Here is a 20,554-nt window from a genome sequence, read left to right on the forward strand (position 1 = left end):
AAAAGAGCTTGTTTGCAGAAAACTTCAGAGGGGACAGTGCAGTTCCTTGCGTAGTGATAAACTACTAGCTGTGAAATTTGTGGACAGGAGGGATGTGTACATGCTGACTACCATCCATTATGAGAGTACTTCACATGTGGCTGTTTGGGCCCTTGCCTGTCACGGGTACTTGGGCCTCCCACACAAGTGAGGCACCATTTTTACCGGGAGACCTGGGGGAACGCTGGGTGGTGGGAAATTTGAGTGAGCCCGATGATGCCACAACTTTCCCACACAAAAATGTGTGAGAAAAGTGATTTTTTCAGCTAAAATTGAGGTTTGCAGGGGTTTCTGGGTAAGGAAACGTTGGGGGATCCACACAAGCCATACCTCCCTGGAAGCCCACGGGTGTCTAGTTTTCAGAAATGTGTGAGTTTGGTAGGTTTCCCTATATGGCCGCCGAGCAAGGGGCCAAAAACCCAGGTGACCCCCCTTGCAAAATCAGGTGGTTTTGAGATAGGCAATTTTGATGTCTCATCCCTATGTTTTGGGCCCTTGCCTGTCGTGGGTACTTGGGCCTCCCACAAAAGTGAGGCACCATTTTTACTGGGAGACCTGGGGGAACGCTGGGTGGTGGGAAATTTGTGTGAGCCCGGTGATGCCACAACTTTCCCACACAAAAATGTGTGAAAAATTTGAATTTTTCAGCTAAAAATGAGGTTTGCAGGGGATTCTGGGTAAGGAAACATTGGGGGATCCACGCAAGCCATACCTCCGTGAAAGCCCACGGGTGTCTAGTGTTCAAAAATGGATACGTTTGCTAGGTTTCCCAAGGTGCTCACAGAGCTAGGGTTCAAAAACTACAGCTAGGCACTTTGCTAAAAAAGGGTCATTTTTCACTGCGAAATTGAGGTGTGACCATGTTGCGTTTTGCGCCATTTCCTGTCGCGGGCACTAGTCCGACCCGCAAAAGTGAGGTACCATTTTTATCGTAAGACTTTGGGGAACGCGGGGTGGGTGGAAATTTGTGGATCCACGCAGATTCCGGAACTTTCCACCACAGAAATGTGGGGAAAATGTGGTTTTCTTTTACAATTGTTTAGGTTTGCAAGGGATTCTGGGTAACAGACCCTGGTGGGAGGCAGTCAAGTCACCACATCCTGGATTCCCCTGGGTGTCTAGTTTTCAAAAATGTATAGGTTTGCAACATTTCACTAGGTGCCGGCAGAGCTAGTGTTCAAAAACTACAGCTAGGCACTTTGCCAAAAGAGGGTACATTTTCATTGTGAAAATGTGGTGTGTTCACATTGGGTTTTGAGCCATTTCCTGTCGTGGGCACTATGCCTACCCACACAAGTGAGGTACCATTTTTATTGGGAGACTTGGGGTAATTCATATTTGTAAAGCAACTGTTATTACCTCTTGATTGTTGATGCATTTCTGCCTTCCAAATGAAAGACTTTGTGAAAAAAGAAGTCATTTTGAAAAATGACAGATAGTTCTCATGCTAGTATGAGTATTCCCAATTTTGAAAACGTGCAAATATGTACTGTTTCTAAACTCTATAATTTGTTTCCCATTTCAGAAATACATAGGTGTATTTCATGCCGATTTTTCCATGTATACATTTTCCCACAATAATTGCTATATACCCGGAACATAATAAAAAACCATTGCAAATTGCTGCTCAGTTTTTGACTCTGGGTTCGTCGGGTTCTTGGTGAACCTACAAGTCCTATATATCCCCACAACCAGGAAGGTCCAGCAGGTGTAACGGTATATTGCTTTCAAAGAGCTGTTATGATTAGAAGAAGTTACAGGTAAAAACGTTGACACAAAAGGCTGTTTTTTTCAACTAATTTTCATTTTTTCCTATGTTTAACTGTTAGTTTCTATAAAGAAACCTTGATGGATCTACACAAATGACCCCTTGCTGAATTCAGAATTTTGTCTACTTTTCATAAATGTATAGCTTTCCAGGATCCATTATTGCTTTCAGACCCATTCCTACCATTAACAGGAAGGAGGTTGAAAACACAAAAAATAGCAAAAATAGGCTATGTCCCAGAAAAATTCCAAAACAGTGTAAAAAATGTTGGTTTTCTGACAAAAGTCTGTCATTCCTAAAAGCAGTGCAGTGCCTCTGACTTAAAATAGTATGGGAGGGTAGGTTTATATATGCATATTGTACTGGTAATACTAGAGATAGTGGCAGCAGTATTAATATGGCATTCGTATTTCAGAAGCCGGTTGCCCTGGAAATTTTAATACAGGAAGTGACAGGTGTAACTACTTATCAAGCCCAGAAGCAATAGGATTTTTATCTGTCTGAGGGACAAGGTAAAATTACCTCATTGTTCTAAAATTGAATCCAAGATAATCAGAACACTTTTTCTATAAAGAAGGAATGATTTTTTTAAATGATTTTGTATTTGGCAGTGATATCAGTGAGACTGCGATACTTGACTCACCTGGTCTAATATAAGAAGTGGAAGAAGTAATCAAGGTAGAGTCTCTCTTTGTTTGGCATTTTATGAGGGAACACTAGCACTATTGGGATAAATCTTTAAATATTTTTCTAATCCCGGCTTCTTTGCCCCCATATTTTCTATGTCATACTCAATAGGGTGACGTTTTACGCCCCTATTGCCATCGTTATAACTGTGGCTGTACCGAAAAGGAAGTGCCATTGGGGAAGAGGAATACCCCCCCAACTGTATATTGTTCATCTGGTGGGTAAAACCCTTAATAATTATTATGGTCAGTCTGCGTGTGGAGGAATAAAAACAAGGAATGAAAGTTGATGAATGTGAGATGTACTGCTGTGCCTAGGAGTAAATGTGAATACCTTTGGCGGCACCTCTAGTGGAACCAACATTGCAATATAAACGATCTGTATTATGTCTTATGAGATGTTTTCAAAGTGTATTGTTTTTATAATATTGATATGTGACATTAAATGTACGATAATATGATTCTGGAGTTTATTAATATTTTATATCGATGTTTTTTAGATAAATGTGTTTGGAGACATTGAATTACATGTTTAAGCCTGATGAAGGGGGAGAATCTTACTATACCACCGAAACGCGTAGCTTTGGTTAAGAAAAATAACCAACTAACATCTGGTTTCAATAGAGAAAAAGGGAAAAAGGAGGAATATTATTAAGCATTATTCCAATGTCACCAAAGAACATCTTTCTATGAACTTGGAGTGCTTACTTAATGTATTTGGTCGTTGATCCCCTTTGAAAAAGACTTCTTCACATCCTCCCATGCATTTGTGTAGGATATGTTTTTAACATGTATATTGAAGATACTTATGTTTTTTTAATCCTTTTATATTTATGTATTGAATTTATAAGGATTCTGATAATAAAAATTATTGAATTTATATTGCTTTTTGGTTTCTATTTTGGTGCCGGTGAGTGAGTTGACAGAAGTGGTTGAAAGTGGTTCCTGTATGTTTCCAAAAAGAGCCCAAAGGGATTGTTTTTTTTGACAGAAGTGTCTATGTTGGTGTCCTGTCCCTTTGGCAGAGTAGGACCCCTCTCTCTAATTTTTTGAATTTACTCACACAAGCCACAGTAGAGCAGCAGCATTGTCTAAGGACAGACTTTCAGAAGTGATCAGCCTCGAAGGCATTGCTTCCAGTGTTTCCCAGACCTCCAGCAAAGGACTCATGTTAATAGTTTCCTCCAGATACCCCAGCCTGCCCTCTAAGTGACACATTAGGTTGGGGAAAGACTAATTGAAAGAAGGCACCCTACTTAGCAACTTCATTTCCACCCTATGTAGCTGACCAGTACAAGTGTAGCCTCAGATATCTGGGCCATAATGGCGAGTTCTACATCATTGAAGCTATCAGTCTTGCTTAGAGTAATTGCGGCTCCTTGGTCAAAAGGAACCACATCAGCGCTTTGAAGGCTAATTCAAACTCACCAGGGTCAAACATTTCCGTAACATTCTCGACACGCATATATATTGGAACAAGACCCACTATTTGAGGCCTTTGATAGTCTTCAAAAAAGGGATGGTTGATCTCCTCCCAAAAGGTGGAGCTGTTCTTTAATCACCATGCCTTCTCTCATTCTCTCCAAGCCTTCTCTCGGATATCTGACTTTCTAATTTCCAAAATTACTTTATAAGCTTTCCTCACAATAAGAATCTCAGCCTTATCTGGTGGACCTTTACTTAGGCCCCCTTTTAATCTTTTGTGAGTAACAGCACATGCATGATTAAACCACCCAAAGGAAGGTTGGCTCTTGGCCCACTTAAGTACAAAGAGCTTTGAGGAGGTAGAACCTCACAATGAGTTAAAGGCATCACTTAAGATGCTTGAATCTCCCTCCTCACAGGTAAGGATTTTGAGTAGGTACTGATTCTCCTTAACAAATAAACAGCTCCTTTTCACTTTCTTCCACTTGGTATTGACGCCTTTGTTCTGGATTATGGATCTCAGTCTCAGTGCACATTTCAGTTAAACTTAAACAAAGAGTGACTATGAGCAAATTGTGGTCACTGCTACAGCTGGCCAATACTTTGTATTCTAACAAGAGAGAATACATATCAGAGCATAGGATTATATACTCACCGGTGCTACAATCTCCATTACCCTTGGAGCACAGGATTACATACTCACCGGTGCTACAACCTCCATTACTCTTGGAGCACAGGATTACATACTCACTGGTGCTACAGTCTCCATTACCCTTGGAGGACAGGATTACATACCCACTGGTGCTACAGTCTCCATTACCCTTGGAGGACAGGATTACATACTCACCGGTGCTACAGTCTCCATTACCCTTGGAGGACAGGATTACATACTCACCGGTGCTACAGTCTCCATTACACTTGGAGGACAGGATTACATACCCACTGGTGCTACAGTCCCCATTACCCTTGGAGGACAGGATTACATACCCACTGGTGCTACAGTCCCCATTACCCTTGGAGGACAGGATTACATACTCACTGGTGCTACAGTCTCCATTACCCTTGGAGGACAGGATTACATACTCACTGGTTCTACATTCTCCTTTACCCTTGGAGGACAGGATTACATACCCACTGGTGCTACAGTCTCCATTACGCTTGGAGGACAGGATTACATATCCACTGGTGCTACAGTCCTCATTACCCTTGGAGGACAGGATTACATACTCACTGGTGCTACAGTCTCCATTACCCTTGGAAGACAGGATTACATACCCACTGGTGCTACAGTCTCCATAACCCTTGGAGGACAGGATTATATACCCACTGGTGCTACAGTCTCCATTACCCTTGGAGGACAGGATTATATACCCACTGGTGCTACAGTCTCCATTACCCTTGGAGGACAGGATTACATACCCACTGGTGCTACAGCCGCCATTACCCTTAGAGGACAGGTTACATACCCACTGGTGCTACAGTCTCCATTACCCTTGGAGGACAGGATTATATACCCACTGGTGCTACAGCCGCCATTACCCTTGGAGGACAGGTTACATACCCACTGGTGCTACAGTCTCCACTACCCTTGGAGGACAGGATTATATACCCACTGGTGCTACAGTCTCCATTACCCTTGGAGGACAGGATTACATACCCACTGGTGCTACAGCCGCCATTACCCTTGGAGGACAGGATTACATACCCACTGGTGCTACAGCCGCCATTACCCTTGGAGGACAGGATTACATAACCACTGGTGCTACAGCCGCCATTACCCTTGGAGGACAGGATTACATACCCACTGGTGCTACAGATTCCATCACCCATCAAGGTCGGAAAGTATGTGGAATCAATTGGGCCAAAATCACTAGTAAAAACCAGGCCCCTAGATATTATAATGTTATTAAGGTCATCTCCGTGAAGCACTTAGCAAATGGCAAAGGTCCGTACCCCATAGACGCCATAGACATCTGGGGTCACCAAGGAGGGCACACAAACCCAAGGCTGTGGCCATAAAAAGAATAGGCCTGAAAGGCTTTAATGGGGCCAGATATCGATTTCTGGGACTGGAGCTGTTAGGAAAGGGAGCCAGCAACATTGATAGGGAACTATACACTTTCTTGTAGACAAGTGGATTAGAAGTTAACATATAACAGGAAACTTAACTACCAAACACTGGACTAACATGAGATGGGTAACATAAGTAATACACAACATGTTTAAATCAAGGAGTACACCAAATGATTGTGGGTATGATTAGTATTAAAAGAACATGTATAAACAACCAGGGATTATGTATGTATTACAGCATTTTCACACACCCTGATTGTGATGGTCGTTATCACTTGTTAATACAATGAATAGAGCTTTTTTTCCTGTTTTCCTATGTTGGCCAAGACGATTATACTGCCATTTTGAGACATGGGGACTATTGTTGATGTTAACCCTACTAACACACGGGACCATGTGGTGGTATCTGTCCCCCCTGGCTGAGAAGATCAGCTATACAAACATAGGAGGAAGACGTGCCGACCGACAAAAATAGGTCTTTGTTTGAGATGTGACGGGTCTTAGTTTATGTAGAGTTATTATACTCGGGGAATAATTTCCCAATTTCTCTCCGTTGGTTAATATATATAAAAAAAATTAAAATAACAAGATGTTTGAAAATCAGGTGAAACAATCGTTTATTGGTGCTGCCCTTCATACGACAAATACTCCGATACCTTTCCAAAATGGCGCGACCTAAGATGTCGAGTAAGAGATATTAGAGCCCTCTTTCTACCTTCTCACGCTCGTACGCCGTTTTTTATGGAAAAGGTAAAAGGCCTAAAATTAAGACAGTAGTCGGTGCAATACGGAGGAGGTGAGACGCGGACACAGGTCCCGCTGACAGGTACGTTGTGAGTGTTTCAACTTAGGCGATAGACTCTATTAGACTTTGAATACATGGTTAATGTCAGGTCCCGCGGACAACTACGACAGTAGTCTTCAAACTAAGGCATTAGGCTTGAACACATGTTGGTTATTTCAACAATGTGATGGCTATATTCATTATAAATGTGGCGTTTTGGGCTCGAATCCATAGTGAGGGTCGGGTTAGACGATTTTGATTGTGTGATGAGAACATTCAGTTCGATCTTTCCAGCTATCCGTGGCTGGACTGTTAGTTATATTTAAATGTTTATAATCAACTCAAGTATCAATGTGGGTAGATTTTACGCGTTGCTCACAATATAGAGAAGAGATTAATAACGATATTTCCATCTCGATTATTTTCAGGTGTATCACGACCTGACAGACAACTCTTTGTACAAGTAAACCCTAATCGGGGGAACTTCTAAAAGAAAAATATTTGAACGGCCAAAACTTAAAGCGTGCTCGTACTATTACTGTTTAGGACAGGGGTCCCCATTGAGACATAGAACAAGGATTCACACGACTTCTATTAAATTGCACAGTAGGGAAGGTAAGAACGTTTGGCTATGGTGTATATGAATTGATAGGTGCTACCTACTTATGGCTCGGTATTATTTGTTGTCAGTTGTCTATAACATAGAACAGTTCAGGTACTATCCCTATATGTTTAGGATGCGGTATCCTGGCTCCGAAATTGGTCTCACACTAGGGGCTGAGATGGTTTTTATAATTGACAGTTTTTAGGCCTATTGTATGGCCGCATTTAACAGATCCCATGATTATCTTAAACGTACCTTGTGCTTTTGGTTTATAGGTGTATCATTACCTGTTGGTTTACGGCGCTAATGTGGTTATGGTAAACCGATAGCTACGATTGTTCGACCCACAAGAAAAGGACCCATTCTGATGGGACAATTATCTGCCTATCACTAAGGCTGTACAAGTGAGGAAGGAGTGGCCGTACCTCTGATTGAATAAATAAATATTGGGAGAGACACTGTTTTGCAGTGAGGTTAGTCCTTTAGCAATAATTGCATGTGCACACAGTGCCTTTCTCAAATTTTCCAACATGGTTTTCACTCTAGCAGGTTCTCGATGACTTTTCTGGTGGTGGTTCTTTGCACTTTTATGTTAAACTCCTTCACTGGAGGTTTATTTGTCTTTAATTACCTATTGACACTAGCCCCTCACGTTTATTGAGTGTCAAGACAAAATGAATTGTTATAACACAATTGTATGTAAATCAGTGTATGTGGAAGAGAATTTTATTGTAAATATCGTCCTTTTAACCATCAAATTCTGCACAATATGTGTGTTATGTGTTTGTAATTTGTATACTTGTATCCATTTGTTTACAGCCTTGAAAAAGTCCGGATGGACGAAACACGTGTCGACTGTTATGTGTTGTAATGATACTTGGGCAATACGAGAAAGAAAAATAAAAAACGAGAATCAATGAACACTTTGGAGCTTTTTGTGGACTTTAAACATTTATCTTCTTTTTATATATAAAACGTGTATCTGACTAATACCTATATTGTGCCTCAACTGATGAGTTACCAGTGTGGAGACTTTGGTAGGAGATCCTCTGGGTTTCTTTTCGGGTCTATTTTTCCTCCTAAAAGCAGAGGGGGAGTCTTGGTTTGAGAGCACTATAGTATTACCAGGAGGAAAAAAAAGAGAAAAAAAAGCGTTCATATATTTGATGTGAAGGCATGCTAAAAAACGTGTTATGTGGATGTGCATGTAAATCTCTGTCAGACTGCTGCTTAAGTTCATGTGTGCTAAGCCATAGACATCTGGGGTCACCAAGGAGGGCACACAAACCCAAGGCTGTGGCCATAAAAAGAATAGGCCTGAAAGGCTTTAATGGGGCCAGATATCGATTTCTGGGACTGGAGCTGTTAGGAAAGGGAGCCAGCAACAAAATGTCTTCTAAAATGAATCATCGCACCATCCCTCAGAGATGAGTTTTCCCAATGTCCGACCTATGCTGGTCTGCCAAGTGAGAGAGTTGCAGCTGGCAAGTCATGTGGCCAGTCTAAGTTACTTTTGAGCCAGTTTACTCTTTTGCTCTTAAGTGCAGAAGGGTCCTCCCTCTGGGAGTTACCCAGCAGTGGTACAGCCCTTAAGACTACAGCACAGGGCGTACACTCTGGGGGAGGCTGGGATAAACACAATGAGGGGGAGAGGGGGGTTTGTTCAGCGGTCTCCTTGGATCCGGTGTGTGGAGTTGGCCGGGTTGTTACCTGCTGCGGGATATTCTGTTAACATATATCTATAGTGGGACATTCGTGATTTGAGCCGCCTGATCCATGGTACTGAGTGGTGGTGCACACTAGGAGTGTTGAGCTGTGGTTTCTTGATTTCTGGAATAGGTGCCTCAGACTGACCCCAGACTTACTTCTAATTTACTTTCCCCAATATAAGAGTCCTAAAATCTTTGAACAGCTCCTCAAGTCTGTTTAAACTATTTAAGAAATGTCCTATTATAATGTTTTCTAGTGTTACCCATTCAGGCATTGTCCCAGTTCCCATATTATTATTAACATGTCTTTTTCTTACAACAAATTGGCATTTTCCGCTTTAATGTCCCTGTACATTGGCATTGAGTTTATGTCTTATCTCCACTTGCCACAGAGGTTACAGATGGCTCCGTCTGTTTCCTTTAAAGTGGGGGCGACCCAGTTTTGGCAACCGTGACAACCGAAATATCAAAGGGATGTGGCTGAACAACAGAAGAATGAACTCTGGAGCTGTATAAATCCTTCTCGCATGGCCCACCCCTTGATGGGGATGTTAATCTCAGTGCCTGAGTCAGCGAAAACGCTTGTGCCCTCCCAATTGCCACTTATGGGTACAGCATTAATCTCTACAGTTGGTATAGAGCGCTGCCTTTTAACACCATCAACCTTGTCTTCCACCAAACATAGTGTGATATTTATTGCCCCAAATACTGATATGGACTCCTTCATTGTAGCTGAGTGGCTCTTGTTGCCAGTGTGTGTACCAGCTTCCCTTCTCCCAGTGTTTCAATGGACAGACTAAAAATCATCAATATGCGAACCACAGGCGTCGGCTTAGTTACTTTTAAGTGCTTAATAATAAGCCTAAGCCAAAACGTGAGGCCTAGCTCAGCCTCCTCCGGGCACTGATGGGCACAGACAGGTCCTACCTTGGCCTAGTCGTCACCCAGGTACATCCCGGGCACGCCTGGTGCCACAGATACCTGTCCTCCTAAAATGGGCCTGCATGGCGCCCCTCATGCTCAGACCACCTATACGCCTTCTGGGGGATTATGGACCCTGAAGTCCTGGCTGCTGAATATATGTGTGCATCTCCCGTGCTGCATACGAACTGCTCTCCTTAAATGCGCCGGCACGGCGCTCCTTAAGCTCAACCCACCTTCACTCCATCTGCTGGATTATGGACCTTGTAGTTCATGCACATCCTGCGTCATGGGCTATCTGCCCTCCTTAAATGCACCCATACAGCACTCATCAACTTCAACTTGCCTCCACTCCACCTGTGGGACTATGGTCTGTGTAGTCTTGGCCCCGAAAGTCTAAGTGCACATTCCCAGGGACTCATTGCAATACTAATTTAAAATCCAACTTAATGGTCGGGTCAGATTCATATTACCATTTTGGAAATTAAACTTTTAGAGGTTGTCATTTTTCTGTTGAAAACCTAAAGACTTTCCTGCCAGTGTCCAGCTGTCACCTGAATCCTCGTGTATTGCGCCCAGACAGAAGTCAAAGGGCTCTGTATGTTAGGAGGGAGGACTCCTCTCTTGACAGGATGTCCTGGGGGCTGTACCCCTTCAAAGGACACCTACCTTTTCACTGGCAGATGAAGCTTACATCTAAGCCTGCTTTCTCTTTGTCACTTTAGTCAGCCTGGCACCAAAGCCAATGGGAGTAGAGGAACTGACCAGAGCTGGTTCAGGGGACGGTCAAAGTTTCACCCTCCACCCGCAGAATGGCACTGGACATAAAAGTGGACTCCACAGACCTCTCCTCAGAACACTCCTGGACCTGTGAGGAGTCAGAAGGACTGCTCTGCTGCTTGAAGGACGACAGGACCTGCTTGCCTTGAAAACAGGACCCCCCCCAAAGACACTCCAAAGGTCAGTTGGCTAACCTCTTGTTTGAGCTACAGGGACACAACAAGCTTCTAGAGGATCCTCTCCTTGCAACCGCCCAGCTGCCAGTCCCAACTGGACCTGCCCTCAGCCCTGCTGCTGACCTGTGCTGGTGTCCTAACCCCCAAATGGTGGGCTTAAGTCCTGGACCCTTGGCTGGTGTTAGTGCGTACTCATCCATACCCAAACTGCAAGAAGGGAACTTAGAACTTTTTTGGCAACTTTCTGCCCAGGAAACTGAGTGGCATCGCCATCTAAACAGCAGCCATCAAAAGTTAAATCGCTGGTCTGCCTCAACTTTGGTTTGACGGCAAAAGAAACATTGACTTCCAGAAAATGTCTAATCATTTAAGGCTTCATCTTGACTGACATAGAGCAGCATCCAATCAACGTTGTGACCTTCCAGGACCTGGACTTAGGCCACTCAGAACTTTCTCACCTTCTTCGACAACCACACTGGGACCCCGTTCTTCAGCATCCTACCATTGCTGAGTCCCGCATTGGATCCAGCTTGCCCAATTGATGACTCCCAGACCCTTGGCTGGTGTTCTCCTGCCCCCCAAACTGCAAGAAGGGGGCTTAAGAAATTTTTTGGTAACTTTCTGTATGGATAACTGACAGAGGCTTGGGTTGCCCTGTAGGCCACATCAGTTGAACTGCCAGTTGGCCTCAACTTTGGCTTTGCGGCTGAAAGAGATCTGACTGCTAGAGAAGATTCAAAGTCCAAATGTAGAAGTCTTCCTCTGGACTGACACAGAGCAGCCTCCGATCGATGTTGAGACCTTCCTGGACATGAAATTTGGCTGCTCGGAGCTTTCCTGCCTTCATCAATGACTGCACCAGGACCCCGCTCTTCAGCAGCCACTCATTGCTGAGCCCCGCTTCGGATCCAGCTTCCAGCTTGCCCACCAATGACCAATTGATGCCCATTTTTCCTCCACAAAAGTTTCTTGGTCAGAAGGCAAACTTTCCACAAGGATGAAATTGGTCCTTGTAGGTTAACTGAGCTCCTTCGTGGTCGGCCTTAACTTTTGACTTTGACTTATATAACTTGAGTGGATAACCTCAGTTAACGCTTTTATTTTTTTTGGGTGCCATTTTTAATTCAAACTGAGACGAAAGTCTAACTTTACTACTTGTAAATGCCGAAAGTCGTAAACTTAGACTTGCATTTCAGTTTACCTTTCTGAATTCTTATATTTCTTACATGATGTTTTTTTTTTCTGGGAGTACCCACTGCAACTCCCATGCAATGCCTCCTGCGGACAGAGTAAGAACACACATCGAGTTGCACCGCATTGTCTTACTCATGATTTATGAGGTCACTCAAAGCCATGCAGGGTGGCTTTGCGTGGCTTCATAACTCAGATTCAGAGCCCTGCGTCATACATGTACCACTTCACGTGGTGCAAAAGTGATGCGGGGAATCTCATACATACGCCCCACACTCTTTCTGAGAGGTGAGTCTGTGCATGTTGAAAGGAGTGCACCCTTTCAATGAACACTTACACAAATATTTACACTAGATTTAGTCTGAGCGCTTATCACTAGAATATGTTTACGGAGTAATGCAATTTTAAAATAATGGCATTTGCAGCGCTTTCTGTCGCGAACGAGCATTGCGAAGAAGGCACTATTCCTCACTGCACCCATCAGGGTTTAATTCTGTGACTCTGTGGTGACCCCCGAAGACATCTGCAGCGATCACAAGAGCCGACTGATGTTTCAAAAGGTCAAATAGCATATTTCCCGTTGATTAGCTTCATTTGCATCGATTTTTCATGTGAGGTGCATGCATGTTTTTATATGCAGTTACCTGAAGGTGAACAATACACAATAAAATCCAGGGGGCATATTATCAAGGACGGCGTTAAAATTATCTCCGGTTTAGCGGCAGAGAACTGCTGCTGAAGCGGCGATAAGGGCTTGATAATATGCCCTTGAGAATTCCCATAGAAGCCCATGTTGACACCATAACCTGAACTTCTATTGGAATTCTCTGCGGCATATTATCAAGCCCATTATCGCCGCTTTAGCGGTAGTTTTCTGCCTCTGAACGGGCGATAATTTTAGCGCCGTTCTTAATAATATGGCCCCATGTTTTTTCTTCTCATTAACCCTTTCTTTGACCCCGACTTCACACTCACTGACCCTGCCCCATGCCACGGACTAGTACCTGTCCTCACTCTTTTTATATGGTCTTTACCTGCTGTGCCTTTCCCACTTCCAGGCCATCTTCAGACCCATTTGTGCCCTCCTATGAACACACCCACAACCCCCAAGGGGCGTAAGGGGGTGCGCCCCACAGTTTGAAGACCTCTGGCCTGAATCAGTGTTCTTCTGAGAGCACAGACACATTAGGGGGCATTAACTGAAGCCCTTCACAAGCACTCCACCTCTGGGTCTCTCACTCCATCTCTGGGTCTCTCACTCCATCTCTGGGTCTCTCACTCCATCTCTGGGTCTCTCACTCCATCTCTGGGTCTCTCACTCCATCTCTGGGTCTCTCACTCCATCTCTGGGTCCATCTCTGGGTCTCTCACTCCATCTCTGGGTCTCTCACTCCATCTCTGGGTCTCTCACTCCATCTCTGGGTCCATCTCTGGGTCTCTCACTCCATCTCTGGGTCTCTCACTCTATCTCTTGCGCACTCTACCTCTCTCTCTCCGGGCATCACACGTCCCTGGGTGAGATACACTTTGTCACTAGTAACCCTTTCTGCTCCTAGCTGAGAGTGACACTGCACTTCTCACGCGTCTGTCTCTTTTCGTCTCTGAGTGCCACTGTCATTTACCTGTCTCTTCAGGTCGCGTGGTTCTGTCTCTCACCAGAGCACCTGTGATCGTGTGCGCTTTTCCAGCTGATCCCGCCTCTGTCCAGGCCCCTCGAGCATGAATGTTGCTTTCTTTGCTCCGTGCCTCGAGGCGCTATCCTCGCCCAGGTTAGGATCTGCGCGGGAAGGGAGAGCTGAGATCTGGTCGCAGTCTCTTGGGTACAGCTCTCATTCTTTCATCAGCAGTGTAACCAGATACAAATCCACTGAAACTTCCGGGTGCGCCGGGGGCCACGAGAAGGACATTTATAGGAGGAAGAAAGAGCGGCTGAACTCACACCTCAGCTGTCGGGAAATAGGGGCTTTCAGTTCTTGCTTCTGACACATCGCAGTATTTCACTGCACCAGCTTTTATTCTTGCTGCCGTTTATATAGTAAAACAAGCACTGGCAATTCCAATAGGTATCCCCTATATGACTGCTGCAAAGCAGCGTACTAAGTTATAACAAGCATTGGCATAGCCAATAGGTCTCGCCTTTGGGACGTTATAAGTGTTTAACGAGAGGTATTGGCAATGTTTTTAAGGTATGTTATAGAGCAATGTGTTCTTATATATTTACTGTAATAACTACTGTGGCAACCATGGTGTTTATTTACAAGGCAGTAAACCATAGAGTTTTTTTAATAGCCCCTTTTGCTACTGGTGCTTCTGTTTTTATAAGTGCAAAAGGGATGGACCGGTAGTGCAAGGGCCTTGTAAATAAGCCCGCGTGTGTTTTACGTGAAGCGGGTAGGGAGTAATAACCAAACACATAAACAAAATGTGCCTGTCTGGTGATTTTATGAGAATTGTAGAGGCCTGTACCAGCGCAGTTCCAGGGCTTAATCGCGATGTTACTACTGTTGTCCTATACGAGCTGTGGTAGCAGATCACACATGCAGTATGCGATCCGTGTGCCCTGGGAACACTTATTGCTAGTGATGTAGGGAGTAGCGAGGGAGATGGGCATTGTAACAACAGTAACACTCCAGGGTGAATGGGTGCAGAAGTTGCAGGAGAGGGGGGCTACGGTGCAAACGGTGTCCCGATGTGCAGAGGAGGGAAGGGGTTGGAAAAGAGCGGGTAGCCAGTGCCGAGAGCCTGCATCACTCCGAGAAAGGCAGATACTAAGGGGCATATCAACAACAACCGGCGCTAACTATCGCTTAGCGCACTTAGTGCTAGGATAATTATCGCCGGCTAGCGTTGATTTTTATCGCTGAGATAGCGTGCTATTAGCAACGCTTATCTCAATAGCGATTAAAATCCTCACGCTTAGTGGCTAACGTGAGATTATCGCTGGAAAACCAGCGATAATCTCACGTTAGCTTGTTGATAGGGACAGACAAACTTAGCCATGATATCCTCCTTCCATAGGATATCATGGCTAAGTCAGAAAAATACCAGATGTAAAAAAGCAGCGTTAACCGCGGTTAGCGCTGCTTTTTTTGTCTCTAACAGGGTTAGCGATATTCTTGATAATAGGAGAAATGTCGCTTAGTGACATTTCTCCTATTATTTTACTCTGGAACGCCCCCTTTGCATCTCATTAGAGATGCAAGGGGAAGCGTAGAGTAAAAGGGTGCTAACATGCAAATTTACATGTTAGCACCCTGTTGTTGATAGGGTGCTAGTTTAATCTCTGCTTTTATGGCTTTTAAAGCCAAAAAAGCAGAGATAAAGCCCTTGTTAATATGCCCCCATGAGCGGCAGGCAGCCCGGGGTCTGTGGCAGGCGGAGGAAGCCGGACGTGCACTCCGAGGTATAATGACCTGCCGTGGGGGCATCGGGAGGCTGCGCAAGGGAGTAATAAATAAACAAATGCATAAAAAAAGCTGACCTCATGAAAACATTCAATGAATGCGAAGAAATAAGGTCCAATGTATGACCAGCCATATGAGTGGGGCAGTGTACACATTGTTCCAGATTGAAGCCCTACAGCGTGCTCACAAACTGCTTAGGAGTGGGAGGAACTCGGGTCATCAATGTATAGAGTAAAATCACCCAAGACCAAGAAATTAGGATGCAGTATATAAAGTTGGCCAAGCAGGTCTGAAAGCCGACAAAGGAACTCAGTGGAGTTGTTAGGAGGTTTTTATATTAATGATCGGCAGGGTAAGCAAGACCTTCAAAGAGACCACAGTCTGTCAGCTTCCAGGTAGTGCATACCATAGTGTCTCTGCACACAACCGCTGCCCCTCTCCCTTCCGATCTGTTCACTTATCAGGTCCTAAAGGCGAGACCTATTGGGTATGCCAATGCTTGTTTATTTGAGAAATATTGGGAAAGAAACCATGAAGGAATGGCTGAAATGGCTTATATGTAAATAGGAAAGAAAAAAAGGTTGGAAAGAACCATGAATAAGGAGACAGAAAAAAAGAAATAGATGGGGATGGAGGCACGAAAAAAATGATGTAAGTAAATAAAGAAGTAACACAAGATAAATGTATGGATAGAAAAAATAGAAGCAAAGAATGAGAAGAAAGCAAAAAAAGAAGAAAAAAAGGCAGCAAGGGGGGCAGGACACAGGGAAAGGAGAGTAATGGATGAAATGTAAGGAAGAAACAGAGAGGAAGGCGTTAGTGAAAGAAAGGACGTAGGAATGATGGCGATGTATTAAAAAGGAAGGATTAAAAGAAGAGGGGAAGGAATAGAAGCAAAGAAGGAAGAAAAGAAGAAAGGAAAGAGAGCAGGAAGGACACAGGGAAGGAGCCACAAAAAGACCGATTTAGCACGAGGCCAGGGTGCACAGGCCATGATCTAGTGCTTTCTTGTGTTACATCTGTCATCAAAAAGAAAACCCTCAAATATAAGCCAAAGCCATAGAGTGGCTCAAAAATAAAAATGTAATTTCATCAAAAGGTACACATATCATGCCTGGAAAAATAATATATGTCATTCATCCTGACGTATTTGCATTGTTTGTGCTTGTTTACATCAGCATATGTTGTGCTTCTCTGCATCACTTTAGTTTATGTGGTTCTGTGAGGAATTCTAGGGGGGATTTTGCTGTTCTCGACTCGTGGCGCCCCCTTTCCATGGATTATCAGGGGTTTGGCGCTATAAAACACCGTTTACTTCGGCGGTCTCTTGGAAAGTGCTGGTACTCTCTCTCGCAAAATAAAAAAGTGCCGGTACTCAGTACCAGACAGTACCAGCCCATTTAAAGCGCTATATGAAACAAGTTCTTATTATACAGTATAATAAGAACTTGTTTTATGTAGCGCTTCATACCACAGTTCTGTGTTTCTAAGCGCTGTAAATGGCAGGTGTTATTGTAACCGAGCTTAGTGGTAACTAAGTGAAAAGAGCATTGGGTGCAGCCTACTCCAGCCGGGCAGTTTACATTGCTTAATATGCGGAAAAGAACAATTTTTACCAGCACCTCGACATGGTTCCTTATAGACAAATCCAATTATTGCCGATTGGCAGTAGTGTGTGCTGTCCAGATGACATCTGAGACATGCTGTACTTAACACGCATCTCGGCAGTAATGTCCGATCGAAGCCTTTGGATCGATACACTATCGCGCAAGAACCACACTCCACGCTGTTACTTGAAGCGTAAAAGGCCATTTTATTAGGACATGGTTGCAATCATTTAGACTTTATTCGACAGTATATAAATGCAGTAAATATACTTTCCCCATCCCATACCGACTCATTCTCCTTTCATCCATTCTCAAAACCATCTCACCTGTTAGACACTTCCCCCATTCACTCGGTGACCTCCTTCCTCTCACCTTCACTTGCCCTCCAAGCCTCCTCAGTGTAATTTCCTTCATTGGTCATTGCTTCCCGCGCCCGCTATCAGTCACCTGTGTACCGTTCTCCCCCCACGAGGGGTGGATCCGCCCGTATGTGACTACCCACCCCTCCAAAGTACCGTGACGCCTCTACTCTGCAACCTGCCCTAAACTGGCTCACTTAGCCCAAAATCTATCCCCACCCTTCGCTTAATGTCTGTAGGGTGGGTGGGCGGACAAACTTTTTTCTCCCTCCCGGTGGTGCTCAGGTGTCAGGAAGAGGCCGGATACTCCTCTCCTGACACATATATACCCTCCCAACTCCTGCCCCCCTCCTTCCTTCCTATAATCCCACCCACCCCCACCATGTCCTTCCGGTCGTTGCGTGAATACCCCGGGGGAAGACTGGTCTGCGACCTTCACTTCCCCCGGGGCCCGTATCGCGCAAGAACCACACTCCACGCTGTTACTTGAAGCGTAAAAGGTCATTTTATTAGGACATGGTTGCAATCATTTAGACTTTACTCGACAGTACATAAATGCAATAAATATACTTTCCCCATCCCATACCGACTCATTCTCCTTTCATCCATTCTCAAAACCATCTCACGTGTTAGACTCTTCCCCCATTCACTCGGTGACCTCCTTCCTCTCCCCATTCTCACCTTCACTTGCCCTCCAAGCATCCTCTGTGTAATTTCCTTCATTGGTCATTTCTTCCCTCCGTCTCCTTAACCGCGGACCGTCCCCCTGTAATCCTGGTCCATCGCCCCCAAACTCCCTTCTTGGCAAGGCCCCCTGGTGGATGACCATCCACCCGTACAGCCAGTATCTGTTGCAATCCAGTAACCTTCCAGGCCAATCCCCCATCCCTGAAGAGCGTCCCAGCCCCAGACAAGACCACCTGTGCCTCTTCCAATAGCCTATTAACTGCGGGCCATTCCCCTGTAAGCATGTTCGACAGCCCTCAAAGTCCATTCTCTGCAAGGCACCATTGGTGGACGACCATCCACCCATAAAGCCAGTGTCCCATTCAAACAAGCTACATTTCCAGGGCAATCCCCATCCGTGAAAAGTGTTCCATCCCCAAACCAAGACCAAAATCACCACGTGTCCCTTCAAACAGTCCCCATTACCTGAGAACTATTAGCTGTTAAGCATGCTCAACAGCCCCCAAAAATTCCCACCTCAGCAAGGCACCATCGGTGGATGACCATCCACCCTTACTCCATTCTCTGCAAGGCACCATCGGTGGACGACCATCCACCCATAAAGCCAGTATCCCTTTCAAACAAGAAACATGTCCACGAGCATCCCCCATCCATGAAAGTGCCCCATCCCCAACCAGGCCACCAGTTGCCCCTCAAACCGTCTCATTCGCTGCAGACCATTTCCTTGTAAGTATGCTAGACGTCCCCCAGAGACCATTCATTGCCTGGCGCAGTGCTTCCCCATAACCCACTTCCTAAGTTCTGTGTCATTGAACCATATCCCTTGCCATGCCTCTTGGATAAAAACCAGACCTGCCATTTTCCTGAGTACCTTCTCTCCAGCGCCTTTGCTGGTCATGGAGCCAGTTCCCATATCGTATGACACAGTCACTCTCACTGGCCGCAACGCTCACCCTGAGTCAATTCAACTGTTCCCACTCAATCATCAAACATCCCAAATGACTGCGTTCCCCGCCTGAGGACATCCGTACACCCGCCATGTTGCCTCTGTTGCTGCCCAACGTTCGGGAGAATGTCCGCCTGTCCACGCGACCACACTGGATCCCAGGCCACTCCCCCTACCTGTAGTAGAAAAAGAATGATTAGACCCGTATGGATTATGTCTCTTTCACTTCCATCCCCAGTCTCTCCAAAAACACCCCCCCAACCCCTACTGTGACCTATAACGGCACCACACACCCTACTATACTGCCATCTCCCCAATCTCCGACTTCCCACCCACCCCCGAACAGCCCTCCTGATGACACCTCTGTGCCAGCCCTCAGGCGGAAGAATCGTGCCTCTCCTAAAGGGAACCACGTCCCGTCGGCCCAGCCCTCGAACGAAAACTAAATAGCCTGTAGCACCGCTAAACTACCTTCCGCATTTGGCAACCCCAGAATGGGAGGGAGATCTTTCAGATTCCTGGCTGCAAAAAAATGGAACCTACTCCCGATGGAGCTGCGCCTTGAATCCTCAGAGACCAGATTTCGTAAAGCACTAAAAACTCACTTGTTCCGCACAGCACTGATATGACCTCTTGCTTGACTCGCCTCTTCTCTCCTCTCAGCGCGGGGACACGCCGGGGTGCGTAACCATGCGCTTTACAAAATTCCATAATAATAATAATTCCCCCGCCATAGGCATCCCTTCTCTTACCACCAATCACTGGTGCCTCATTCCCCCTCCTCGCTTTCCCAAGCCCCGTTGCCACCCGCTCCACTTCCCCCCACCCGCTGCAGCCGCACAACAACTCAACCTCCCAATTGCCTTTTCCCGGGCCACTACCCTCATTCTCCACTACGCCTCAAGCACCACGCTGCCCTATGTCGAAAAACGTTGTGCCCCTGTTTCATCCACACAAGCCATGCACAAACCGCCCGTCACCCCAGCCCTTGCACCAGTGTCCTCCGCCCCACCGGTACCATCTGATCGCGTCTCCTGTGTCCTTCACTACCATACTCCCAGATGCCCTTGACGAAATCGCCATATTGTCAGCGGTGTTACTGTGTTGGCTCCTCGTTCCCGACACGCAACACATTTCCACGCCCCCCTGACTAAAACTGCGTCCCGTCAGCCAGAATCCCTGTTTCCAAATTACTGCCCGCTACAACCCCGGTGACCATCTCCACCTCAAACGCATCTTGCAGTGCCCGAAAGCCCCTTATCCCTGTTTAGTTCCCCTAAGCAGCGGCCCAAGCCTCTCCGTCTCACCAGCTCCCTCTCCGGCGCACCCCCTCAGCCTCCTTTACTGCGATGCCTACCGAATGGTGATTATCTTATCGAGTGGCCAGCAAACTAC

At 45.4% G+C, this 20,554-nt stretch overlaps 1 protein-coding gene and 1 long non-coding RNA gene across 4 annotated transcripts in view; one reads left to right on the plus strand and one right to left on the minus strand.

Moving 5' to 3' along the window:
- Positions 1 to 13,968, minus strand: part of LOC146808731 (cell adhesion molecule CEACAM6-like) — a 457,492-nt gene extending 443,524 nt beyond the window's left edge. For both annotated transcript variants that reach the window (XM_085615540.1, XM_085615542.1), the window contains exon 1: positions 13,779 to 13,968. The gene's annotated coding sequence lies outside the window, so the exon portion shown is untranslated. The remainder of the gene's footprint in view (positions 1 to 13,778) is intronic.
- LOC146808732 (uncharacterized) lies at positions 6,683 to 8,302 on the plus strand. 2 transcript variants are annotated; one of them, XR_014966244.1, is made up of 4 exons: positions 6,683 to 6,817; positions 7,204 to 7,390; positions 7,655 to 7,852; positions 8,199 to 8,302. It is a non-coding gene; the product is annotated as an uncharacterized LOC146808732 (long non-coding RNA). The 2 variants fall into 2 exon arrangements; XR_014966243.1 differs by lacking the exon at positions 7,204 to 7,390 and having other exon boundaries at positions 6,736 to 6,817.
- Positions 13,969 to 20,554: the final 6,586 nt, after the last annotated feature.

This window comes from Triturus cristatus, chromosome 7 (assembly GCF_964204655.1).
Source record: "Triturus cristatus chromosome 7, aTriCri1.1, whole genome shotgun sequence".
Lineage (NCBI taxonomy): Eukaryota > Metazoa > Chordata > Amphibia > Caudata > Salamandridae > Triturus > Triturus cristatus.